At 32.7% G+C, this 12,847-nt stretch overlaps 1 protein-coding gene across 1 annotated transcript in view; it reads left to right on the top strand.

Annotated features, from left to right (window-relative positions):
• Positions 1-12,847, top strand: part of LOC106129671 (uncharacterized) — a 52,263-nt gene that overhangs the window by 27,461 nt on the left and 11,955 nt on the right. The gene's annotated exons all lie outside the window — the stretch shown is intronic.

The raw sequence follows: 12,847 nt of genomic DNA, 5'->3' as shown, positions 1-12,847 counted from the left end.
CGTTCTTTTTTTCGTTTAGCCCTCAACAATGAGTAACTGACTCTAAAGTTTATTTGAAGAATGTGATATTCATTTGTTAAAAAGGGAATTTATTAGGGACACAAAATGTCAACTGAGTGGTATATTTCTGGTGAGGAGACCACAAGTAAAGCGACTACCGAAAATACGAGTACTACTGAAGTCGAGGATGGCCAGCAGTCTAAGAGTAAAACTACGACGGACGTGGTGGAAACTGAAGACCATCAGTCTACTTTGAGGATCGTGAATATGATGACTTATGTGTATGAAGGGATAACGTTAGTATTATTTTTCATAGTACTCCCTCCGTTTGTCAATTTAAAATCAAATGATTACCTGTTAATGATCAAATAAAATATACTTGTTAAAGCAAAGGCTCACAAAGGAACAGTTTTCACTAGATATTTCAGTTCGCATGAAATCATTATCAAAATATCCCGACTACAGTTAAAAAATTGTCCTATAATTTTACGGAAAATTAATTTGGCAACACTGCTTAGCTTTTGGAACACTTCATTCTAGGTTAGATAGTTGGACATAGGGATGTGACATTGCTGATAAAAAATCGATTTTTATATAATCGATTTATTTTTTAAGTATGAAAAATCGATTAACAAATAATCGATTTTTCTTAAGAAAATAATCGATTTTATTATATTGATAGATTTTTTCCTAATTTTTCAATTTATGTCAAAATAAACGCCATTTACATTATATCAATAGATTTATTCATTAAAAATATACAACAGAAACAGAAAGTTCTTATAAACATACATACATACATACATAAAATCACGCCTCTTTCCCGGAGGGGTAGGCAGAGACTACCTCTTTCCACTTGCCACGATCTCTGCATACTTCTTTCGCTTCGTCCACATTCATAACTCTCTTTCTTCAGTTCTTATAAAATCAACACAAATTAAAGTTTTTAACAATCAAGTTTGAAAAATGAAGTTTCAGCAACGAATAATGAATAAAATATCAACCGAATGTCGGTAAAATACTGTTCATCGACTAATTCCATCTAGAGAATGTTTGATTAAATTAATCATCTAAACTGTTTTAAGAGCACAGAAAGAATGCACAGATGGCGTTGATGTAATATTATGGAGCTATGATAGTATTCTTTGGCAGTTCGCGTTCCAGGCTCCAAGCCAGAAGACAAAAACATAATGTTGGAGTGCATTTATTGTATGATTATAAAAATCGATTTTTAATCGATTATTAATTTTAAAAAAATCATGTATAAAAATCGATTTTTCCTTTAAAAAAATCGATTTTTAATCGATTTTTTCCATAATCGATTTTTTTTTCACATTCCTAGTTGGACAGTTTAACGAAAATCTCCTAGTGAATTTTATGTTGCTGTTATCAAAACGTGTACAGTCTATTTATTTTATTTTCCAGTTTCCATATTTCTTAATGTCGTATCTCCCAAATGGAAAAACAAATATCGATTAATTTTATTCCAAATGCAACTGAACTCAGAAAATCTTTTATATTTTAATCCTTACTAGCTTTTGGCCGTGACTGCGTCCGCGCGGTTTATTTTTTTCGCCATAAAAAGAAACCTATGTTTTTTTCCCAGGGTCTACTCATTTATAGTACCTACTAGTAGGGATTTATATAAGAATTACTTCCGATAAATGACAGCGGAAATACAAAATAAATCCAACATTGTCCAAATATTTGCCAGTGCCGATACGAAAATGCTTGTTAAAGGTAAAATAGATAGTGAAGTAGGAAATGTATCGATGTATCGATAAATGGACAAAATTTATCTAAAGGTATTAATCTGATAACCAGTCAAGCGACGTGGGTAAAGGTTTTTCAACAGAACACCATTGTATTCCTTATCGATAGAGTGGCAATATACATATATGTAGAACCAAAAGCAGGCTTCAACTATCTATCCGTTTCACAGAAACTGAAATTGACAACATTACATATACATAGGTAAGTATGCAAAATTGTGAATCATTACAAATAACAGTTATCTTGGATTAACGTTAATCGAATGAATAGACAAGCCCAGTGTGAGTCAGACACGCCGACTAAATTAATAATAATTTTCCCTTAAATTAGCTATAGATTAATTTTATTTTAAAGTTTTTTATATGATTCAATAATTGATTGATTATAATATACATCCAATATTTTTCACTGCATCGCTTTAAGAAATACATAGGGCTATATAGGCCTTGCTAAATAAGTTAAAGCTTTAAACGCTTAATCCATTATACTGGTCGAAGATAACAATATTTAAAACAATAAATATGTTATTCACTACACTACACTTTTTATATTGCCTTTTATAAAAAAAATACTTTTTTTATTTAGAAGTAATTTCAAAATCTTATCACACTTATAACATAAGTAAAAATAAAATTACCAATTAAAAAAAATAATTATAATGCCGCATTGATGTTAAACATTTATGTGAATGTTAATGATGGAGACAGTATCGAAGTATTTAGGACGATTCGAACAAGTTACACTCAGCCTTGAGGAAATATCTTTCGGCTAAAGGTATTTGATTAACCAAAATTGAATTTTACGCATTTTTCTTACCTTTGCCTGATGTTTTATCATTTCTGTCTCTCCCATCATAGAACCAGTGCCGATTAGGATTGCCATATTTGATTTCATAATGGGTAATGCATTTTTTTGCCGTGTTTTTAAAGGTTTCGTCACGATAATTAAAACATTAAAAAATTGTAAATAGAGAAATTGATAACATAAACAAGTACTGCCTGTTATAATTATAGAAAGGGCGATTGTTTTAACAGATATAAAAACAGAGAATCAGATGCTTTGCTTCAGAATTTAAATAAAATTTTTCTCCCATAGATAAGTTTTGTTTGATAACATTAATATGCACGTTATGTGTTTTACTTATGTCACAAAAGGTGATAGTCATTCTGTTTAGCATTCATTGAATTCAGAAATAGATCGGCACATCTTAAACATGAGGGTCAGAAGTTGCCACTTGCATATAAAAATAAAATAACATTCTGTTCTTAAGAGTTGATTTATAAATGTACTTTTATTTTAAGAAAATCTATAAATTTATACGAATTAATTAATAAGTACCCGGTTGACCAGAGGTCTACCAGAGATGGCGCTGATATAGTTTCTTAAAACGCGGTTTTTAAAATGTTTATATATCTTGGGAACCGAGCTTTTCTCGAACCTAGGACCTTGATAAATAGATTCCTTGAGCCGAAAAGCCCCTAATCTGTAACTTTCATGAAAATCGTTGGAGCCGTTTCCGAGATCCTGATTATATATATACCTACAAAAATTGCTCGTTTAAATCTATTAGATATCAATATACAGTCTGACACACATTCAAATTAAGACGTATTTAAAACGGTTAACTAGAAATGTTTGAGTTATAGTATTCAATAATGTATGACATATTATCATATAATGATATATTCATTATTTTTTAATTTACCCTTGTGGAATCGTTGACAAGGTATTTCTTATGTTCTCTTTCTTTCTATGTGTTCCGTTAACCTCACCCTTAGAGATTAGACATTTGCCTTGTCAACGTTAGTGAATTGCTCCGCAGGATGCAATGACCATCTGCAGTATCCCAGGTGGGTACCATGGGTAACCGGTCGAATGTCCTGTTTGTATAATTTTACATAATTCCACACTAATTCATTAGGCGGTCAGCATCCCCCTTGAATAGGGAGTGAGTAATACAGAACTAAAGTTAATTAAGTTAATCGGTGTGGAAAAAGGGTTTGCCGTTAGAGAAAGTAAACGCGAGAGTAGGACACTCTTCCTATGGGTCGGTTGGGATCTGAACTTACTCACACAATTCACTCACAAACCTTTCGGTTATACTGAAAGGTTGGTAAAGTCATGGTTGGAGGTGTGGTAGAAAATTTAACAGATATGGTTAACAAACTTAAACGTGTAGGTAGGTATTTTATCATAAAATTTTTCAAAATTACATTCATATTAAATATTACTTTTACTCGCTTATAGTTTCTAATAAATAGCACTTACTTTCTTTGATTAAATGTCTCGTTATTGTTGCAAATAATGAGCGATTATCACGGCAAAGCAATTTCCGCGCGTGCGATTTAAGAATTTATTTGGTATTTTTGTCTGTGTAGTTATGTAATATTGCACAAGATTATGAATAATATAAGTTGCGTAAGTGTATCACCTTCCTTATTTCACACTTTTTATCTAATGATTTTATTCATATGTATAAACAATCCTCGGATATTATTTATACAACTATCATATTTTGAATAAATTTGATGAGGATGTAACCTAGACCGCCAGTAGGATGACTGAAAATTGGAATTTGTAACGATTAATTTTTACGAATTTAAGTAGAATATATTTTTCTAAGATATTTCTATTGCAGAATGTCATTAAATCACATCAACAAGTTGATGTGATTAGGTCCCACGGCTCAGAATATACCTGGGCCACACCAATACACCAATGAAGGCGAGATGGCGCAGCTGTCTTTGTAGCCCACCGTATCTATCAATAATGATACTCAAACCGGGCGAAACCTCCAGAAGCCATTATGAGCGTGATAATGATAAATCAATGTTAGGAGTGAACGTGATAAATTTCTCCTATGGAAAATCTATGCCACACTTGACAGAATTTATCTCGTTTCTAAAGTCAATTAATTACATCTCATTTTGTCGTAGTATTTTTTGTTGTAGTAATCATGCCATTGTTTTGATTTAATTATGAATCTCGGAGTAGCCTTGTGGTATCCCGCAGAATAGAATAGACCTACTTCAAATAATAAAATATATTTTTAAAAAGGTGTAATTCAGGTGTTTTATGAAGAACATGCTAAGCTGACCTAACTTGGTAACGCTTGGTTCAGAAGAGCCGTTATAAACTACGATGAATCGCCTAAGTTGGTTTTAGTTTCCGATATATTAACATCGTAAAAAATGCAGCGAAATTTATTCATGTCAGACACTTAGAATATTATTGATGACAACGAAAAATTTGTATGGTGATTCAAAGGGGCAATGCGGCCAGTATTTTGCGCATGCTATTAAATTTTGAAGGTCGTTTACCAATCCGTAGATATTTCATGTTTACGAATATGTCACGATCTACATTATAGTTTTAGCTTTTAATTGTCCTTATGTTGTTTATTACAAGTTACATTTTTTATGCGCCTAATGTGGAATACCTACCTAACCTTTAAAATCAACGAATGAAACATTTAAAGAAAATGTCAACCATATGATCAACAATCGACTATTTCAAAACATCAAAATACTAATGATGTACAGCAGTGTGAGTACTACGGACTAGGGATCCCCTATTTTATTCTGACCTAATCATGCACGTGCGAACTCAATGCAGACTAGTGTATTCCATCAGTCCAATCAACATTGTCACGCTTGGCGTACCCCGCGCATCCTTCTTCGTGAATGATCGTGTATGTTACTTATAAAACTGTTCAGTATTGACATAGCTTACATTACAAATATAAATACTTTCAATACTAATGCTTTGTATTTCCCTTTGGCACATCATTTACAAGGGTCTTTAAAAAATTGTTACAATAATTTATCAAAAGCATCACTAGATGATTTGTGGAAAAGATACAAGATGTCTTGGTTGAAATAATGTTTTCGATCGCAAAATTGTCCTGTCAATTTGTTACACGTAACTTACTGATGGATTTTCGCGCCTAATTTATTAAGAGAAATTTCAGTAAATTGCATGGACTCTGTATTTGGAGCGTAATAACATAGAATGCTTGATATAACACACCTATGGCAAGGTACATATACGAACAGGGTCACGAATTTGCAGGTGTAGTTTTTCTGCAATCATCTCTTGTAGATTATTTTTTTTATTTTACTATTTTTATATCTATCTCCCATAGTAAATTTCGTAGTTGCCAACAGTCTTTTTACCCGGTTAGAATTAAAGATTTTAAACATGTGGAAAGATTGGTTACACAGTATTAAATGGAAATCGATTTAGAATTGAAAGATTTTTGCTTAAAACATTCAAACTGTCAAATATTCGAGTCGGGATATTGTCAGGAAGTCCCAAGTTTTTGCGATGTGAAAGTTACATTAGGTTTTATGTTTTCCTTCATTATGTCTGTTCGCGACTCGTGTTTATAAACGAACGGTCTTTCCTTCGTTCCAAACATTATTCATACCATCAGTAGTTACTCGTCTAGCAATCACACAATACCGTTTCACGCAGTCTTGGTCAAGTGAATGGGGTTTCAAGTGATGTAGAGCTATGAAAGTCGATAACTATGAAATATTACTCTCCTATAGAATAAACGATTGTATATCTAAATTGAATGGTATGAGCTTAATAGTGATAACATTTGACTCAAAGCACAGCAGCGTTTTCGGGAGCACTCCTGAAAACATTTTCACTTTTGTTAACGTCTCTATAGGAAAATTTATTAAAAGCGCTATCGTTGCCGCCGGTTTCGACCTCTCTATCTTATCATGGCGATAAATTGCTTCGTTGTCGATATACGATCGATATATCTCTGTTGCGGGTTTATACACATTATTATGTTCGCGCACAGTGATTCTTGCGGCGGCGATCAGAGCGCTGCGCTGTCTCTAGTTCGTGCAATTTATTCTAATTTACGCGTAAAAATATTTATTCAAGCGTGGTTTTATTACAAACTGTATAAAACAATTTAAATTACCAGTTAAAATCGACGAATAACAGTGTATTTGCTCATAATTGTAAGTTTATAAAAGAAACATGTGTTGAACTGTTTTCTACTTGTTTTCATGGTGCGAGGAGAAATGTGGAAAATCACGAAGCGATGAGTTCGTGATCGTGCTCTGTACTAAATACCGTGTTTTGTTAGATTTGTAGTCCATTTATACGGTTAAATCACAGCTGCAAATGCACAAGACTCGGTTATTTTGTGTATAAACTCCTAACTTTGCGGTTCGTGTCTATTGACCTAGTGGGGATGGCCTTGATCATACGACGCTACTAAAAGTTGTTTTTGTCGTCACTTCATATAGATATTGGGTAGTTCTACAAGATTGATTAGAATGGTAGATTGGGGCTATCTAATCTTTTGATGAACAACAGCTGCAAATATTTGATTTTCATGCTTTAAATTTAAGTTGTACACAATTTATTAGTATCCAGGTTATCGTTGCTTTAAAGATTTTGTTTGTCGTAGTTTTATTAATTTGCTATCTTAATTTTATACATGGGCATGTCAAATATGTGTAATTTTGATAAAATAAACACGACCCGCGAGTTTTTATCTTTTTTACATAGACAGTGATGGTGAAACTTTTTTTAGGTGATGTTATGATCCAAAATCCATAATGTTTTTCCTCTCAAAACTTGATAATAATAACAGTTCCTAAGGACGAAGTACGAGATAGAGTAAAATGTAATCCTACAACCAGCAAAATGGTTGACAATGCATCTTTCGAGTACTCCGACGAGTCAAGTGGTGACAATGGCACTACAAGTGATGGGTAAGATAATACACACTATTTTCAAGAAAACTTAACATTTTATTTTTAATTTCACAAAATATAACGATTTCGACTTAGATTTTAATTACAGCACCATATTTTTATGGACAGGCCATATAAGTTGATTTGTAAATTTTTAGGTGGTTTTTTTATGTAGGTTTGTAGATTTTTATTTGAGTTAACTACGTCGTGATAGATATTGAAGCATGCATTGAAATACTAAAATTCATATGGCGTAAACCAACTTTGAGTTTTCTTTGAACACAAATATATATCTCTTTATTAATTTTGCAAATTTCACTTTCACCTTTATATTGATAATTGTATTTTTAATCATCGATTAAGTATCGTATCGTTAATTTAGATTAGATTCGTTTATTAGTTATTGAGAACTTAATAAAAATATATATGATTCATTCAGTTAAAGATAAAAAAGATTACTTAGAAAAATAAAACACTTGACAGAACGTAGTTACGCTCTGAAAAACAACTACGAGCTGTATATTAGAAATACTATACATTATATAATTACTTAGTTAAAATTATTAACTATTCATTTCTTATGGATTTTCTAAAATAAATAAAGTTTAGTTTTAAGCAATTCTAACTGTCTATAGATTCCAAATTCTACATATTTGAATACTGACTGATTCAATTTCGACAATTTGGTTAGTTAGTTGCTTAGTAGCATTTTGGTTTTAGTGTGCCTTATGGCTATCATTTTTGTCTGCAAGCAAGTGTTGCATTCTTTCTTTTTATTACTTTCAAAGACGATATCATTTTAGGCCAGTGCACTTTAAGATTGTGTTGTGATTGTTGATCCTATATAGATACATATAATTTCCTCTAAATTACTAGCAGGATATGTTTCTGCAGGTACCTTCTATATCTTCGACTTGTGAATATAATCCAAAAGCTTCTGCGTAGAGACATGATATTTACGTTTAATTGATAACACTGATGAATTAATTGGGGTCTGTTGACATAAACACGACATCCATTGATAAAGCGATTTAGGTAACTTTTGAACCGTTTATCGTATTGACGTCAATTCGGGAATGTGGAATTTAATTGGCATATATTTACAATGATATAAAAAGTTATCCGCATAAAAATAAACTGTCGCTTCTTCATAATATTGAGTGATATTTGTTTTGTAATTATTATCAGTTTGTTGTTGATTTCAGCAAATAATGTTACTGCGATCAATTACCGAATCTTATCTATTTTATGACGGACGAACATCTGCACGGAAATGAAATAAAATTACTGATATACCTAATAGAAACTCACACGATTCCACCAGATTCAAACTTTTCACTGTTCGCAAAGAAGGAGTTAAATTATAAGTGTATAGTACAAGTACCCATGTTTATAAGTAAAAGGAATAATTATCGATGTACTCGTTACTGTAATTACTTCGAATGCCCGTATTGAGCCACTTCTTAGCTACCGACGGCTTCATTTCCATCAACGTTAACATACTCATTATTGCCGCAATAGCCTCAGATTGTCGCAAATCCCAACGAGGTCTTGCGTCGCATTCACCCGATTTGCCTTGCTAAGAGATAGCCTCTTGTATCACAAATTTTTCCGTAGCCCTGGATGGCAAACGACATAACAGTCTGTTTAATCCGTGTCATATTAAAATTCAATAGGTAACTTGCGTGGAACGAACGTCATACAATGTATTATGTATTGAGACCAAAACGTCTCTCATCTCTTTATTCAGTTGTGATAAAGCTTGTTTTAGGATGAATGTAACGTTTTGTTTTTGCCCGGGATCCCGATATTGTATGAATGCATATAACCTGGAACAAACAAGGTTTACGGCCAGTCTCAGGTTTTGAGGACTTTGGGTCCGGTGTCCCGGTTGTGACGAAATGGGAGTGTTCTCTTTGAGGAAGTATGTTTGTTTCGTGTAAATTTTATAAGTGTGTGATTAAAATGGCTCATAAGCGCATTACGTGAGTACCTACACACATCAGATAAAATTAAGTTTTGAAATGTTTCTGTTTTAATTACATTAACATAGATTATCATGTAATGGGTTGCAGTATTATATAATTATTCAGCTGTCTGGTTTCCGGTACAATAGAATAATACCACTCAATCTTTATCTGTGTATTGAAAACCAACAACTTGTGCACTAAAAACTTGGCGGGGTGATTTTAGACAGGCATTCGACTGTGAAAAGAAGTAAACAATTAAAAATGCATGCGGGTTGGCGCTGAGCTATACTAGTGTTTTAAAGGAAAACATTTTTTTTCTGTGCAATATATATACTGCTTTTACCACCAAAATATCTTTTTTTGTGATTCCTGTACACATAACACATTTCTGTTTATATCATTATGAGTTAATATGTATCTTTTATCAATTAGAAATATGGACGCGACGTGTGTTTGTAAAATATGTATAAATGTGTCTTATAAGTTTTTGCATAACAAACTCCTAACGCATTTAAGTCATAGAACGAATTTAAATTGCTCTAATTTCAGTTCGGTGTGTGAATGAACTCTATGAATAATTTATTTTGCTATCTTCTAGTTCGCGCCTTAATATATATTACGTGACTGCATCTCTTGATGCGGGCATGTTGTAAATAAGTTTGTAATTAGTATTCTAAAATGTTTTCAACAATTATAATATAGGGTTCTTTTCAACATATTTGAAAATTTCTCTTATTTGTAAGTCTTTTTGTAACTTTTCAAGATTTAGAAACAGATGTAAACATATCGTAAATTAAATCTAATCAATAACAATTTATTTATTTTCCGGCATCAAGATACTCTTATAAATCTCTTGATAATAAATAATATTTATGTTTTCAAACATATCTTTGACCCGTTTCACAGATAAGTCACGGAAAGTAACAGGTTCACGGCATGACTTGTTTATTGTTATATCAAAATTAACAAGCGTGCTATTAGCACTCAATTATTTTTCTTAACTAACGTTAACACTTAGTAAACATATTTGAGTTACGACGTTATTGGTATAATGTTTTGATGTTATAATTCGAAAATATTTTTTCTGTTAGATATTTTCCATAAGTATAGGTAACTAAGTCATAATCTGAATCGCCGTTTTGCAGTACATTCTGTTATCTTGTAATTTTAAAAGTTTTCATTACTATGCATGTAATAAGTTTATTGCTGTATATAAAATAAATATATTAATTTGTAGTTCTTATCAGTATATATCTTTATATCAAAACTACAAGCCGCCTGCGACTTCGTTCGCATGGAAACTTTATCAATCCCGCGGAAATTCCGGGATAAAAAGTAGCCTTTGTTATTCTGGGTCTTCAGCTACCTACATACCAAATTTCATCATAATCGGTTAAGTAGTTTTTGCGTGAAAGAGTAACAAACATCCATACTGACATACAAACTTTAACGCGCGTAAGCGCAACATTTTCGTTTTCTTAATTTTGCCGCTCTGTTTCATTCAAAGGGAAAATTTACCGCAACGAACTAGTTAGCTCGTCATCTGTACTATGTACATTAACATTGTTAACTCGATTATTATTTAGCTTTTACCAGCAGCTGATTATTCCCAAAATAATTTAAATTTCACTAAGAATTGATCCATGAGAATTCCGGGAAATCCTTTCAGGGTCCTCGTATTCTACTCCATTATGATCAAACATAACTAATTCCAGCTTTCTCCGATCAGGTTTTAGATGTGTGTTCTTTGTTATCCAATCCGTTACGAGCATATCCAAGTAGTTTAAATTGAAAATTGATTGGTTCACGATAAAGTTTAACATGATCACAATGCATTCATACTAGCTAACATACAAAAAATTACATACACAATGTACATACAAAACTTGCATACAAAACTTACATACAAAACTTGCATACAAAACTTACATACACAACTTCATACAAAACTTGCATACAAAACTTACATACAAAACTTACATACACAACTTACATATGAAAATAACATACAAAACTTGCATACAAAACTTACTTTCGATTATAAATAAACCATTACATGACGCCCTTCCGTTAGTTTGGCTGGTGTTTGACAACTCTATCGGTTATTGGTGTCATTGCGCCGCTAGTACTATAAATATTTACTTGTTACCACCACAATCCTGTAATGGATGTATTGTTATGAAAAGCTATAACCTCTATTGTTGTACCTACACGTTTGTGTTTGCTTAATCGTCAAGGTGTTTCATATAAAGGGAAGGACAAATAAACATTTATTAGTCTACTGTGAAAATACCCTTGAATGTCTCCATCGTAAAGGTTAACTTTTAACGTGATGAGTAATTTATATACTCAATTTTATACTAAAATGTTATTATATCGAAGTAGACAAACCTCTTTCTTTCGTCATAGATAATTCTTCGTGAACAGCAGTTACTACTTTACATGCTTTGCATTGCATTTTCACGAAACATTAATTTTGGGAACAATAATCTGAAATGTTAAGAAAAATATACCTTGTTAACTTTAGCGTATATACGAGTAGGTAGGTATACCTACTGAGAGAAATATTCAAACAAGTAGTAATCTCAAATTGACATTGGTTTTCTTATCTGTTTACCATTTTCTGGTAGACTTGTAGAGAATGCTTTTAATATTAAGCCATCTGTTGTATCTTTAGGGACCAACAACATACATACATACATACATATGGTCACGTCTATATCCCTTGCGGGGTAAACAGAGCCAACAGTCTTGAAAAGACTGAATGGCCACGTTCAGCTATTTGGCTTAACGATAGAATTGAGATTCAACTAGTGACAGGTTGCTAGCCCATCGCCTAAAAAAGAATCCCAAGTTTGAAAACCTATCCTTTAGTCGCCTTTTACGACATCCATGGGAAAGAGATGCCTAACAAAGCTTTGAATTAAACGATGCTCTTACGGTGAGGGAAACATCGTGAGGAAACCTGCAAATTCAGGCAACTGGATGTGTAACCATGACCGATCCAATACGGGTTAGGTTCCCTAAGGTTGCGGATGTCAGATGGAAGTTGCTTTGTGTAAAAACTCGACTCACCCAATCCAGGATTCATGGTCAAAGGCATACCCCGGGCTCCTCTCCAGTGAGGTATGCAACCGGGACTAAAGAAGAAGAAAGCTTTGGGACTCAGCAAATTATAAAGAGCTCCTAGCCTTCAGAACAGAGATTTTTTCCTAGGAATCAAACTAACTTATTCTTCTATTCATTTAATTACTTTAGCGAACAATACGGGAAGAAAAGCAGCTGGCAGATTAACTGCACAATTAATAATATCCTTTATGCAATCCTGGCTCCCTCTGATTTTACGAGCATTCTAATTTAGTTCAACAGTGCAGTCTC

This window comes from Amyelois transitella, chromosome 16 (genome assembly GCF_032362555.1).
Source record: "Amyelois transitella isolate CPQ chromosome 16, ilAmyTran1.1, whole genome shotgun sequence".
Lineage (NCBI taxonomy): Eukaryota > Metazoa > Arthropoda > Insecta > Lepidoptera > Pyralidae > Amyelois > Amyelois transitella.
This window is presented reverse-complemented; position numbering and strand designations above follow the sequence as displayed.